Genomic DNA, 15,220 nt, shown 5'->3' with positions numbered 1-15,220 from the left:
TAATAACTAAAAACGTTATATAATATATAAAATAAAATTATATCATTTTTATTTGTAAAAATAAAAGCAACAAGAAATAAATAAAAATAATAATTAAAAGATTGATATAAAATTTAAAAAATCTTAATAAAAGGGATTTAAAAAAAATATGTATATATAAATAAATAAGCTTAATATAAAATTTTTGACATTAATAAAAAAACATTTTTTTTAATCCTCGAACCTTCTTGTCACCACCCCACTTCCTAATATCATTACAATAACTGTAACAATATTCAATATTGTGTACCGTAAATGTTTATACTGACCCTTTTCATAAATGATATTATCAAATTGTACTGCCAAAAAGTTGAATGAAAAATAATTTCAAAACAAAAACATACTCAAACATTTGAACAATTGCAAGCGCTTGATATGTTTTGTTCGGCTGTCGTTTGTCACTCGCAAATGCACTCGAGCGCAAACTCGATGACTTGTGAATGGCGGGCACTGGCGCATCCTATACATGCACACACACACAAACACACATGCATGCAAACAAATTGATAGCACAAAAAGTCACACGCTCACATGTACACACACACATATGCACTGACAGGCATCAAAGCGCTTATAATCGTCAGCTCAAGCGAGTGCTGAAGTTCAAGTTCATTTATTCAATTTGCGTTTTTTTCTCACACACACACACACACACAACGCGGCGTTTCAGTTCCTGCATTTTCAACATATTAATAATTATTGATTTATTGTAGTATTACTTTTTATCGAATAACGCAGTTCCGTTGATTGTAGCGTGTAATAATGTTTTCTTTCTGTGCTGTGCTTTTGTTGTTGTTGTTGTTTTGGTTTGTTATTGTCATTTTACAGCAATTAGTTGCCAACAATTTGTTGGCTTATTGCTATTGTTGTTACATTGTTCTATGCTATGTTTAACTCTCGCTTGAATACACTTTTGTTTATTGTTTGTTGTCGCTTTTGCTTGCTGCGTTTTGTGTTTTGCCTTTCTTTGCTTAAGCTGCTGCTACTGTAAAATGCGTATTAGCATTAAACTTTATTGCTGGCGGTAGTAAGTATCTATATACATATATGTGTGTAAATATATATATTTATGTTATGTTTATATGTTTTATGCTTCGTGTTCAATTAATAAAATTATTACTTATCTGTCGTCACATCTGCCGCACAGCCAATTAATTGTAAAGAAATAAATAATAAAAAATATGAATAAATAACTGGCGGCTTTTTGCTGACATATGTTCATAAATATTAAATCTATAAATGTGTAATGTGGCTGTTTAAGCAAGAAAATAAATTTGTGTCTGGTGCTGATAGTAAATCGCGTTAGCGTATCTAATCTGTAACTTTAGTTTTTATTTCATTTTTGTATAATTTTTTTTTGTAGAAAAATATGCTAAAAGAGATATAAATATAACGGTAGATATTTAATATTTTGATTTTCTTTTTTAATTACCAAAAATTCTCAACTTATTTGGCATTTATTTGCGGTAATAATGTTTCCTTTTTCTCAGGAAATGAATATTTGATGAAAAATTAGCATAAAAAATCTTTAAAACCATAAGATATATGTATATTTTATAAATAGTATTTGTGCTTGAAACTAAAATTTTTTTATTTTTATTTTATTTTTAATTTTAAATTTTATAAAATTTATTTTTAAATTTTTTTTATTTTTTTTTAGTTTTGTATAATAGTTTTGTTCAGCATATTCATTCCTTGAGGAATAACAATTTTTTCATAATATGTATATTTTTTTTAAATTACTTTTATGCCAATTATTCGACAAAATATTGAAAGTTTTCATCAAAATATAAATTTTTGTAACAAATCAAAATCAAATTTTTGGAAAAAATCTATATTTTTATAAAATGCACATATATTTTATTGAACTTATAATTTTTATTTAATAATAATATTTATATAATTTTTTTTTGTACTTTTTATGTTAATTTTTTACCAAGATATTAATTTTTTGTAACAAAAGATATAATTATTTTATTACTTCATTAAATATAGTATTCTATTTTTTTTATATATATTTCATTAATTTACAAAATTTATTGAAACAACATACATGAAAGTTTATTTAAAATATATATTTTGCAATTTAGGGTGTGCAGAAAATATAAAAATTTTAAAAACTATGTTTTTCTTAACAAGCCGCAAAACTACAAACTTGTTTCACAAATATGTTTATTACTATGAATATAAAAAAATAAGCTGAAGTTTGATTAGAAATACGAAAAGACTTTTTCGACTACCCAATATATATCTCATTCATTAAACAAGTCGATGTAGATCCAGCGAAATTTGAGTATTTACAGCTATCTCCCCACATAAATTGTTTTCCAGCATAAGTCATTTGAAAAAAGATATAAATCCGCAATTTTTGTTTTTGAAAATTTCCAATTTCACTTGCAGTATCAGTAACTTACTCATAACCCAATAAACCTCGCATGAATTAGCAAGCATTTGAACTATTAATTTAGCACCGATCTTAGCTAAAAAACAAGAACAGAAAAGTAAATATTAGATTGCACGATAAATAACTCCAGCGAATCTTATTTCACCATTTCAAGTCATTCGCATCGTCTTTAATCATTCATGTTTATTATTATTGTATTTGCTTAAACGACGGCGTGACAATAAAGTGTCAGAAAATGATCTGTTTATTATGCTAAAAAAAGCGAGAAAAATTGCACGGCAATATAAAAGTGGAGATCGTGGAAAAACATATCAGGAGGGCTGGAATTGAAATCAACAAACAAAAAATTTAAACAAAAATTTAATTTGCTTAATGTTTTATGAAAACTATAAGCGTGGCACTGCTTTATATTTTGATCAGATTATAGTATTTCAAGCTATATACTTTTGTATACTACACTTTTACACCCGACAATGCAATACTTGTGTATTACATAATTTTTGTTAAACTAAGTAATTGAGTTTTGCATAAGCACTAACTATTAGACACAACTTCGATTGTTATTTAAATCAACTTTTTGAAACATTGTTGACACGTGACTGCATTTACAGTGGTGAGCATAAAAAATGTAGAGATGTGAGGAAAAAAGTGTATAGATATGGGAAAAAAGTGCATAATAGGCAAGCATTACAATGAATATTACAAATTGCCGTCATTTTGTGATTTTTGGTGGAAAAAAAAATAATTGAAATAATTACACTAGCTTGCAAAAAAAAAATATTAAAAATTATTACACTACCTTACAACAAAAAATATATTGAATAATAATAAGAAACATCACCAAAGCTGACCATAGAGCAAAATATAAGGAACTGCTATTTTTGTCTCAAATTTTTGGAGTCTTTATAATTCCATGTAAAGCAAAACTAAATTTGTCAACATTTTTTCACATTGGTAATAGAAAAGTTTTACGCTTTTCACAAAAATATATGTAGTGTAGTGATTTAAAAAATCCTAAAAATAGCTAATTCCTTTTAATGTTAATTTTTTTTTTTATTTTTTTAGCAAATAATTTTTCATATTAAAAATCTAATTTTCCCCACTTCATCGCAAAAATGCGTTACTTCTCAAAATCATATTAAACTATAGAAAACTCTAAATTTTATCGAACAATTCAATGAAAAGTGAAACAAAAATAATTTTGAAAATATTTCATTATTTTATTAATTGTACCAATATTTCCAACCCCCACTGTAGCTGCGCTTGTGCACGTAAATCATCATATGTGCTTTCATTTGCATTCTCATATATTAATAATAATGAAGTGCAGTAAAAAATTGCATTACAAAAGGCTGTGCTGCAATTAGTCTACCCACGAGTGCTGTCAATCGGCTATTGTCAGTTCTACCGGCACTCGCCGCACAGATTAGTCAGCGGAGTAACAAAGCAAAATGCAAATGTTCGCAGCTCGTGATGCAAATTGTTCAAACGGGTGTTTGAAAAGTTTTTGGTTTACATTTTTTTGTTGTATTATACTTTTATTTTCCTGCGTTTACATTGATTTCCTCGAGCTTACTTCATCAGGAACAAAAAAATAATCGATTACTATTACTGATATCGACTTTCATTGCCCAATAATTGCAATTTGATTGCTAACTTTTTTCCAATCACATATTTATTGTAAAATATTGGAAATAACTTTTTTTAGCGACACGATTTCGTTGCGAAACGTCACGTGTTTTCTCTTTACACATAAATTTCGCAAGTGCTTTCGCAATTTTTGCATCACGTTCCTAGTATTTGCCAGCATTCATTAGAAGTGTACGGGCAAATACCTGTGGTTATGCGTTCCAACGCCGGTAAACCACACACTCTTGTAATTACCGCTACATCTAATCAAAGTCACATGTGATATTGTATTATGGCAAGCGTCGGGAGAGGAAAACATCAACTAAGTAGATGCATGCTATTAGATAGAGCAGGCAATTATTACTCGTGTGTGTTATGGAGAATAAATATTTTGGTGTTGCTATTGTTTATTAAAGTTATTTTAAATTAATCAGCCAGATAGCAAGGAAAAAAATTAAATATTCAGTAAATTATTGTTAGATAAAATCATATATTCAAGGGCACGTGTGTAAGTGTGTGCGAATTTGTGAGTTGAAATTGCTAATTTTAATTATAAGACAACTTTATGGTGTCTAAGATAACAGTGAGGAATATGAGTTACTTATAAAGAATTAAGACTTGACGAAATTAAGCAAATCTTATTGTCACAGATTGCCGCGCTGATAGAGTAATTAATTTTTCAGCAATTTTGTTTGACATTGCGCCGTCATATCAAATTTTGTTTGCGAAAATATTTTTATTGCGATATTTTTGTGGACTAAAAGTAAGGGAGTTGGAAAAATTGATTGTGATGAAATAAGAGTTTGCTGAGCAGTATGATTGAATATGCTATGGATGCTCGTGGCTTTCTGGAATTTTTTATTTTTTTTGCGGAAATATTTCTAAAATATTTATAAATATGATATTTTATTCATTTTTAGTCTTCAGATTAATAAATTTTTGTTAACAGTCTAAAAAATCACTATTTGTGGTCTTTAAAGACCCATTTAAAAGCAAAACTTAACACAAAGCACACATTAGAGCGCTATGTACGGCGAATAATAAAAAAATATTCTTCTAAATACTCAATTATTACATTAATTTCACTTCACAAGAATTAAAAATCAGTTAAGCATACATTTTTTTTACTTACATATTAATTTTATAAATTTTTTGTGATAACAAAGCTACAATAACATATCGGCACCGGATCACCCTAACAACCTTGCTTTGAAGTATTAAATTCTTTAGTTTTCACGTAATTTCATGATGCGTTTACATATTCGCTGTAATTTTCGCCATTGTTAATATAAACTTGCATTTCGCATGTGCTTGGTGTTGGTGGTGCCGGCGGCGGTGGCGTATACGTAATGCAATTAATTGTGTGTGAATAAAAACGCGTTGGGAATATTTATGACAGTAATTATAATTATATGCAAGCATATGCATTTTCATATTGACAATCATGGGTGAGAATGTATTTACAAACTACATAAAGTATGTATTCAAGAAAAATACAAGTATGCATTCAAAGAACTTGGTTCATTGAAAGGTGAGACGGGTTTTGGAAAGATAATATTTAGAAATCATTGAAGAAGGTAAAATGGGGTGAAATATTTCAGAATATTTGAAATATCTTAAAAAATATATTTTCTGATGGCTTGGCCACCACTCCAACGAATTTATGGAGTATAAAGTTTCCCAAATATATCACTCTTTAGTTGCCTTATATGATGGTACAAACTCTCGAGTGCTAAATTTTCAAATAGAACAAAAATAAATGCGATAATTATAATTATATACATATATTTTATAAATATCAGATCTTTATTTGCAAGCGAATATATTTAGAACTTAAAAAATTCAGACACATGTTTGCTTTTTAGTATATAAAGCATCCTCACTGTTGACCTGCTGGCTTTCTCTGTTGTCAGAATACATTTTTAAATGATTTTATTTCATTCAACTGTTCGTCACTTTAAAACACCTTGTCTATTACTTTTAATTACTGTAGGCACTTAGCTTGACATTTAGTAAATAATGGATAAAAAAATGATAACTGTAGAAAAATAAATATATACAAGTAGATATATGAGTTATAGTAAAGCACGTGTGCATCCCAATGAGTTAATATAAGCTAAGAGCGCTCTTGAAAAAAAATAACAAAAAAAATATTTGCATGCCTTTAATTGTTTCTACAAATATACATATATACACACATTTAGTGATATTTTATGATGCAATTAAAGTTAAATTTTTTGTTAATATTGCAGTTCTTATAAAGCTGCTTTGAAAAAGGTTTATGGTGTTATAAATAGTGGAAAACAGTGAATTAACAGTGCAATGTAATGTAATGTTGTTGTAATATGAGTTTTAGTTTGTTTATTTTTCATTCTGATTACTTTAAGTAAATCATATTTATTTACTCTTCCGGCATGAGCTGGTGTCTTTTCTCGAATATTCGAAAGCAAAAATTATTTATATTCATAAGCAGTTATTATTATGGTCATAATCTTAGAAGAGATAAAGATAAGTACGTCTGAAGAACTGCGCAACTGCTTGAAATTTAGATTTCTAATATTATGTTGAAAGAGAACAGACCACTTAAGTGAATTGACATGTTGGTGAGGAAACACTCAAATGAATGTTAGCTATAAATGGTGTTCGCAGAAAAAAAGGATTTTTAATGACTATGCATTTTTATAAAAAAAAACGTATTTCTTTTTTTTATTTCAATTTTGTATGTTTATTTATATAAAAAATCAGAAAAAAAAAGATTTTTAATGATTAAGTATTAAAAAAAAATCGGTAATTTTTAAAATATTTTTATATAAATATAAAATTATTTATTTTTATAAAACTTTATGACCTATAAATTTTTTTTTTTTTAACTTTTTAAACTTAAACTTTATTAAAAATATATCTCCTAACTTTTTTTTATTAAAATAAATTTTTTTCTTTAAGTTTTTTGTGAAAAAATTTGTATTGTTTATTTTGTTTTTAATGAAAACATATTTATATCAAAAAAGAAATAAAAAAAAGATTTGTTATATACATTTATATTAAAAATCTAATTACTTTGTATAAAACTTGTTAGCTTATAATTTTTTTTTTTAACTTGTTAAACATTATAATCCTTATTAAAAAATATGTTTTTTTAAATTTTTCAATAAAATTAATTTTTTTCTTTAATTTTTTCTGAGATAATTTGAATTTTTTACTTGAAATAAATTTAAGTTAATTAGTATAATGCATTTTTGACTAGAAATTGTTAAAAAATTTTATGCATTTTTCATAAAGAAAAATTTTATATTTTCATATTCTTGCTTGTTTCATTTTTATAATAATTTTCTAATAATAATAATTTGTTTAGAGACATATATTTAATTTTTATATAATTACTTGCATTACTTAGTTAGCTAAAATTCTTAAATCAATACAAATATTAAAAAAAAAATTCAAACCTTATACTGTCTCAGAAAAATTCAGCATTATTAATAATTTATGACCATTCGCTTCTTACAAAAGTATACTCCAACAAACCAGCCAACTAACTATATCACCACAGAAAATCCACAGTATCTCCCAATAGCTAAATTCCAACAACAGCAATTATTAAACCTAAATTGACTCTAATCATTAGTCTGTGGTAAAACTCCACAGCTCTAGGTTTTTTCCATAACAGGTGCACACACACTCAATTACAACTATCTCAACACACAGACAATACATATGGAATACAAAAAAACATTACTACGTAGGCACTCTGCTTAATCTTTGCAATATTTATAAACAATTGGCGCTTGCAGATGTACAAAAAGGTTCATAAGCATTTATATGAATGAGCTGATATATGTATGTATATGTTAATGAGTGAATATATATTATATATGTAAACATATGTGTGTGTGTTCATGTCCACCATATCTGCTTGTAATTGCCCCTTTTCATTTTGATAAGCTACCACTTGATAACCCACCGTTAACCGTTAACGCCAGCATGCACGTAATCGCTCATCTATCCGTCAAATCTAATCGAGCAAAGTGCGCGAAATCCAAACGAAAACATACACACCACCACTTGAATCCGGCCGCGATTTATTGAGATTCAGTCGTGATTCGTATAAATCTAGCTGACAATGGCACTATTTTCTAAATTTATTTTATTATTTTATTGCAGAATATGGTCAGCCAGACAGTAATAAATATTAATGCAACAGGAAGATAATTTACTAGTTACAGACAATTCTTGTTTGAGTGCAACATGAAATTGCAGAATAATTTACTACAATTGGTATTCAGTTTTGGCTTTTACTATTTTATAACCGATTTTATTACTTCGAAATTTCCGTCTGATAATCAACTTGAACAATGAGTTTAATTTTTTTGCTGTTTGTTTTTTTTACTTTGTAGCTGGCCCTGTGCACTCGTGTGAACTTGACTGATTAATTGTTATTACACCTGTTACACCTGAGTGTGGTTATATGTTTTTGAATTTTGAGCAGTAAAACGTAATTTCATGACTAAAATGCATTAAGGCGCTATTGCATGTACTATGATTTAATAGGTTTTACACAAAAAAAAAAAAAAATACATCGAAATTTGGCATAAAATTTTATATACATAAATAGACATATTTTTAGAGCTATATTTGATATAAATTAATTTTGATCTAGTGAAATGTCTTAAAATTGATTTTTCTGAAGCTGAATGGAGTTATAATGTCCTCAAGGCGTTCAAGGCATATTCAATAGCATATTTTATATATTTCGGCATTTTATTATAAATTCTGCATGTTAAGTGAATTAGTTTTTGATTTTTTTTTAATTATTTTGGGAGTAAACTTTGTAAATCAAGTTCGAATTTATAAATTGAAAAAAAAAGTATTCTTTCCTTTAAAATTGAATAAAAATCTTTTTTTTCTTCTTCGTGGTTATAGTCTTATTAGTATTCGAAAAACATAAATTTATTTCAAAGCAAAAAATAAAAGGAACAACTTTTAACCTAAAAGCACTAGCCTATCTCTCATAAAATTAATATAAAATCATACTCTCTAAAAGTTACTCACACTCTCGCTTCTACTACAAACAAGTACACATTAATTCATTCAAACCTCTCAACCTCTCACTTAATATAACAGCAATTATCCGCATCCCGAAATGCTTCCCATTCATAACACCCATAAAAATATATGAATCACTTCCTAAAGTACACCTCAATACAGCTCTAAAACATATAGTTGGGTGCCTGGCACCGCATCTAGACTTAATTAAAACAGTAATTTAAAATCATTCAGTTAAAGTCGCTACGATTAGTCAAGGAATGCTCAGCAACCAGCTGAATAACATTCCTTGCAATAACCGAATTGCATTAAATGTGTGAAATGCCACCTAACCAATGTAGTTTAATACACTAAGTACACGAAGTGAGTATTTAGTAGTGTGTAATTAAGTAATAACCCATAAATATGTATTGGGTTAAACTGAGAGTTGACTGGGAGCTGCTAGTATTACAGCAAAGGTATTATTTAATCATATTATTCGCAGTCTTACGGCAGATAGATCGGTTACGATTTATATCCGGCCTATATGAGCAGCCGAGCTGCCATTACTGGCAGCTGTGTGCTTTGTGAAATATAACTCAATTGAATCAATTATAGGCGCATTTATATGCAGTTAGTGGGGGATATGTCACTTTTACGAACTTGTGAGCTCTTAAAACGTTAAATAAACAACAAAATCTACAGTCAGATGTCAGTCTGTCGAATTGCGATTGCACGAATGTTTCATGTCGAATAATTTATACTTTGTGTCACGATGTTCGTCTGCGATGGACTCCTAAACTATTGAACCGGTTTTAGTAAAATTTAGCACACTGTGTCCAGTTCGAACCAACTTAGAAGGTAGGATAGTAAAAGCAATTCATAAATAAATAACGCTCTATTAAATCTCGATAAACCATGCGCTTTGTTGATGTTTATTAAGTACAATCTATTAAGCGGGCAACTCTATTAACTGGACAGAAAAGCTGGTAACCAGACATTGAGGAAGCGAATTGATCATCAGTTGTCGAGATATGGTTCAGAAATTTTGTACACGACTTTTCTTACCTAAGAAGCTGGCATGCAAATTGATTGATCAAACTCAATTCCCTGCACGGAAAACCTTTTTTGTTTGACAAAATATCTACCCAAAATTTGGCATGGATTGTTGTTCAGGACAACGCTACAATATTCGAATATATTGTTCAGTTCGGAACCATATAGCATGTAACTGCCATACAAACTGGTAAAAATAAATCTCGCTGTTATATGGAAAACTCTTTTATTTGACGAGACATCTTCTCGACATTTGGCATAGATTTTCGTCCGAGTCAACGATGCAATCTCTGAATATATTGTTGAAGTCGGACCACTGAAGCACGTAGCTACCATACAAAAAGATATTTTTTGGTTAAAGAAACTTCAAGCATTTTCTGTAAGCATTTGTTCCTCAAATTAAATTATTTGAAGCTTCAAGCAATAAATACCACATAATTGTATTAACCAACAATTACAGTTATACGCTTATTGCGCAGATATTTCAAATATGTGGTAGCATTTTCCGGTGATTTTAATGCCTTTTAATTAATTTTTGAGTAAATTATTAATTTTTAAATGCTGTGTTATGATTATAATTGCATTACTATGATTACAACGATTATTTTAACCTTTTGAATTTAACCCAACTAAAATATTAATATTTAGACACACAAAACGATCAATATTAAAGCATTGGCTAAAAGTTACAACAACACCTAATTTTTTTACTGCTTTAGAAAAATTTTGTATCGTCCTTATCGTCCTTTATATAAGCTAGCTACTTAAGCGATCTAGTTTTGCAGCTATTATTTAATAACTAAATAAAAAGAGATTCAGAAAGACAGTTTAAAATTAATTAAGAATAAATAATAAAAAAATTTAAAATAGTTTAAAAAATAAAAGAAAAACTTCAATGCAAAAAATAATTTATAAAAACCTTTAATTAAAAATTTTAAGTTTTAAAATTACTAAATTTAAATTAAAAACTAAAAACAAAATTTAAAAAAAAAAAAAAAAATTAAGCAATAAATTTTATATATAAATTATATATTTTAATCTAAATCTCCAACTAATTTAAATTAATTTGAACACTCACACTTGTTAGCTGCAAATTCGTGGCTTCGCATGAAGAAATATGTTGCAGTTGGTATCAAAAGAAACGAAATTGTCGAGACGTTTACAAAATGTGCACTTGTTGGCGCACACGTTGACCGTTAATAACGTTTGTTTTCTAACTCCACTTATATGAGTAACTTTTATTAATATCACACAATAGATTCGATGCTGAACTAATACAGCTTCACCTCAAGTGTTTTATTTACTTATACAAATTCTATATATTAGCAGTGTATATATGTACAATTTTTATATATTAACTGTAGTTATATATGTATAACTTTTATATATTATATGTCGCTATATATGTACGTACTATATAGATTTGTACAACGTTCTTCTCAACAACTTAAGACACTTTATGCGCGTTTAACAAGCAAATACCCTTCACTAGTTGAGTGCTTGACGACGTTTGTATGTTGATTAATGCTCACTTATTGCTAACGCTTTCTTAAATACCGTTTACCGTTATGTATGTACGTATATGTGTATATCGTTTACTTTTCTACACTTGAGGTGATTGAGTATATATTTGATTTGACGAGCTCCTTCTCGTTTAATGGTCAAACGATAAATGCCAAATATTAGCGACACTTGGCGAATTTTAAATGAAAAATATCTCGGCGACAGTAACTCTTCAAGAAATTGATAAAGCAGTTGTAGACAGTCATTGTTGTTGCGATTATTATTATTCTGTTACTCTGTTTCTTGCTATTGCTGTTGTTGTTGTTGTTTTTGCTGCAGTTAAAAATTGTTGAATATTTATTTCCGAAAGATACACAGCCACACAGCGTAAACAAAGCGCGATAATAAAAATTGGCAATAAAATGTAAATGCACACGAGTGCTACGTATGCTTAGCTATCTGTTTGTCCCCTTGCCCATGTGTGTGTGTGTGTGTTTGTGCTTTTTAATCAATATTAAGCAGTTATTTGATTGGTAAAGCACACTTCTAACTGGTCAGCGTCATTGAGTACAATAGAACGGCGAAATAATCAAATCAAAGTGACATCCAACAAAATTGGGGCTGCTCTTAGAGGCGACATGTCGTATACGCAACCAGCAGCGACGCGTGTTGTACTGTTTTTTTTCTCCCTTTTTTGTTTGTGTGCTCACATTATTTGCTGATCACTAACTGATTATACGATTATTTACACAAAATTTTCTATGTATGTGTTGCGCTTGTGGGTGTTGAGTAGTTGTTGGCTCTCAGTAAATTATACAGCAGTAACTTAACTAAAGCAAATGTGGTCTACTTAGCGGTATTAGTGTGGCGCATATGATTAACTGTAAATATTTTTGAATATATGAAGAAAAATGCTCCATATTTTGGCTCATAATACATCTTCAAAAGTACTACTATCAACTAATATATAGAAAAATATTCAATGAAAACCGAGACCTACCATTAACTATCCATAGAAAAATTTTCTATGAAATTTGTGATTCATGTTAACTAACATTAGTTTTTAATAACATTTTTTCACCATAATTAATATCACACACAGATTTTATAACTATTTACGACCGTGTTAAGGCGTTTTAGCATGCCAGTTTAATGATTTTTATTCTCTCTCTTTTATATTTTGGATTTTTACTAGCAGTGTTAGTGTGATATCACTGCGATTGAGTATATTCTCGTTAGCTAACTAAAATCTGATTACTATCACATTTGTATATGTGTACATTTGAGTGTAATTGTACAAATCCATTTTAGCATTATCTACAAGTGATTTTCAAGTATGAATGACACGTGGCACACGAGTAAATATAGGGTGTTTTTTTGCAAATGTCAATGTGCAAATGCAAATGTGTAAATAATAGATGCCTTTTTGTCAAAAAAAAAGCAAAGCGTAACACGAACAGAAGGTGCCAGCTTTTATACGCTCTAAAAATATTCTGTAAAATATCACTCAATTTCCGAGGGAACAGTAGTCTTAGTGTTCGAAAAATCGTTGAAAATTTATCAACAATATTCTTTGCCATTTTATTCAAACAAAATTAAAAATGTACTTATATATTAGTAGCCGCTTTCTAATACTACATATGTATGTTCTCCTCACTCTCTTGGTCAAAAATTTACTTATGCCATCTACTGCTGTGCTTCATAGATATTCTGCTGAATTCAAAACTGAAGTGCCTCTCTAAAGATGTTAAGTCCTTTTCAATTTCATCTGTATTCGATTATAGCAGTCTCTGTGATTTCTACCAGTTGGTTGTTCGAGTCACTACTCGATTAGTGAGTGCTAACCTCTCTAAAGTGGTTGAATTTTCTTCAGTTCCATCTGTATTTGATTATACCAGTTTATGCGATTTATACCAGTTGGTTGTTCTATTTACCACTCTCCACTTGCTAGTGAGTGCTAACATCTCTGAAGTGGTTAAATCTTCTTCAATTTTATCTGCTTTTAATTATACCAGTTTATGCGATTTATACCAGTTGGTTGTTTGATTTACCACTCTCCGCTAGTTGGTAATTCGCACGTTTTGAGGATAGATTATTTGTAGAAAATTTCAATGAATTTGAAATTTTCTTCTTTATTCTGGAGAAATCTAATTTTAAAATATTATATGTATTATACTGGAGTAATGGAAATAATATACTACATGTATAACTCATATGAATCCTACACTTTTAGTCTATCAAAATACACAAGTATATGCAAAAGTATTTGTAAACAGGAAATACCCAGCTTTTGTAAGTTATAATTGATAGGAAAATATTTACATACAATATAACTTCAAAATGAACAAGAGTTCCAATACTAGTACTTAAATACATATTTGAATCTCTACAATCACTGCTGCCAGACAATTATTTTATTAATATTAAATTTTAATAGAAATTCAACCTAATTTGTAAGAAATGCTGCAATTAATTTAGAATTACTAATTGCAAACAAAATAAAATATAAAACAAAAAACAATGATATGAACGTGAATATGAGGATAAAGATAAGATAGTGACGTTCTCATACTAGTTTAGAGACTTCCGTTGCTAATTAAAATACACAACGTGTTACAATCTTTACAATTCTTCTGTATAAATTACAGCGTACCGTTAATGATATTCACAAACACAATGACATATCTGCTAGTTGGACTTTTTGATTTCATTTACTTAACTCAAGCAATGCTTGATGGCAAATGAGTCATGCGTTAACTTGAGTGAGTGACAAGCATGTGAGATAAATTTATTATGCGAGTATGTAAATAAATATAGAATAATGCAAATACACACATGCACATACTCCCATATGCAGTGTAAGCTTTTATTGAACTTCATGATAAATGTGAAAGGCGAAATTGCTTTGGGCAAGCGTGTACAGCGCATACTCGTATGTGACAGATAAGCGTGGTAGTTGGCGCTTCATTGCTGCTGATGGGCTGTTGTAGGCAAACAACGCATATTGATGCCACAAGCAAGTTAAGCGTACAAAAATAGACCAGTTGATAAATTTTAGGTGATATCGGTAATATCTTTAATATTTAAAGTGAATTGCATTGAATTTTATTGATTATCGAAAAGTCGATGAAAACAAAGGAAGAGAGAAAATTTCAATTTATTTATAAAACAGAAGTTTTTTTACGCGCGCCGCTAAGAGAGAAAATTTCAATTTATTTATAAAACAGAAGTTTTTTACGCGTGCCGCTACAAAACACAAAACATTTGAGGTTTTTAGAACTTCGTATTTTCTAAATGTTTTTTATTGCTTTCATATCGCTAAGTTAGCAATAAATAAGTCAATAACCCTGCCTGTTACAACTCGCTACTCATTGCTGTAGTAAATATCGAGCAATAAATGCCTTTATCAACAAATTATGTTATTAGTTTTAATCGAGGGTAAGAGAGAGAAGAAGGCAAAAATATATCTTTATCTTGATTTTGATCGATCAGTTTAAAGGAGAGCTGTATGCTATAGTTGTCCGATCACAACTATTATTTCGAAAAATGTAGCGATGGCTCGGATAATAA

General features: G+C 28.9%; 1 protein-coding gene across 3 annotated transcripts in view; it reads right to left on the bottom strand.

Moving 5' to 3' along the window:
- The window catches only part of LOC120775776 (UNC93-like protein), a 90,872-nt gene that overhangs the window by 28,498 nt on the left and 47,154 nt on the right, over nucleotides 1–15,220 (bottom strand). Inside the window, exon 1 of one of the 3 annotated variants that reach the window (XM_040106113.1) lies at nucleotides 11,226–11,432. The exons of the other annotated variants lie outside the window; for them this stretch is intronic. The gene's annotated coding sequence lies outside the window, so the exon portion shown is untranslated. Of the gene's footprint in view, nucleotides 1–11,225; nucleotides 11,433–15,220 lie in introns of those variants that run through there. 3 annotated transcript variants of the gene reach the window in all.

The sequence above is a fragment of the Bactrocera tryoni genome, chromosome 4 (genome assembly GCF_016617805.1).
Source record: "Bactrocera tryoni isolate S06 chromosome 4, CSIRO_BtryS06_freeze2, whole genome shotgun sequence".
NCBI classification, from domain to species: domain Eukaryota; kingdom Metazoa; phylum Arthropoda; class Insecta; order Diptera; family Tephritidae; genus Bactrocera; species Bactrocera tryoni.
This window is presented reverse-complemented; position numbering and strand designations above follow the sequence as displayed.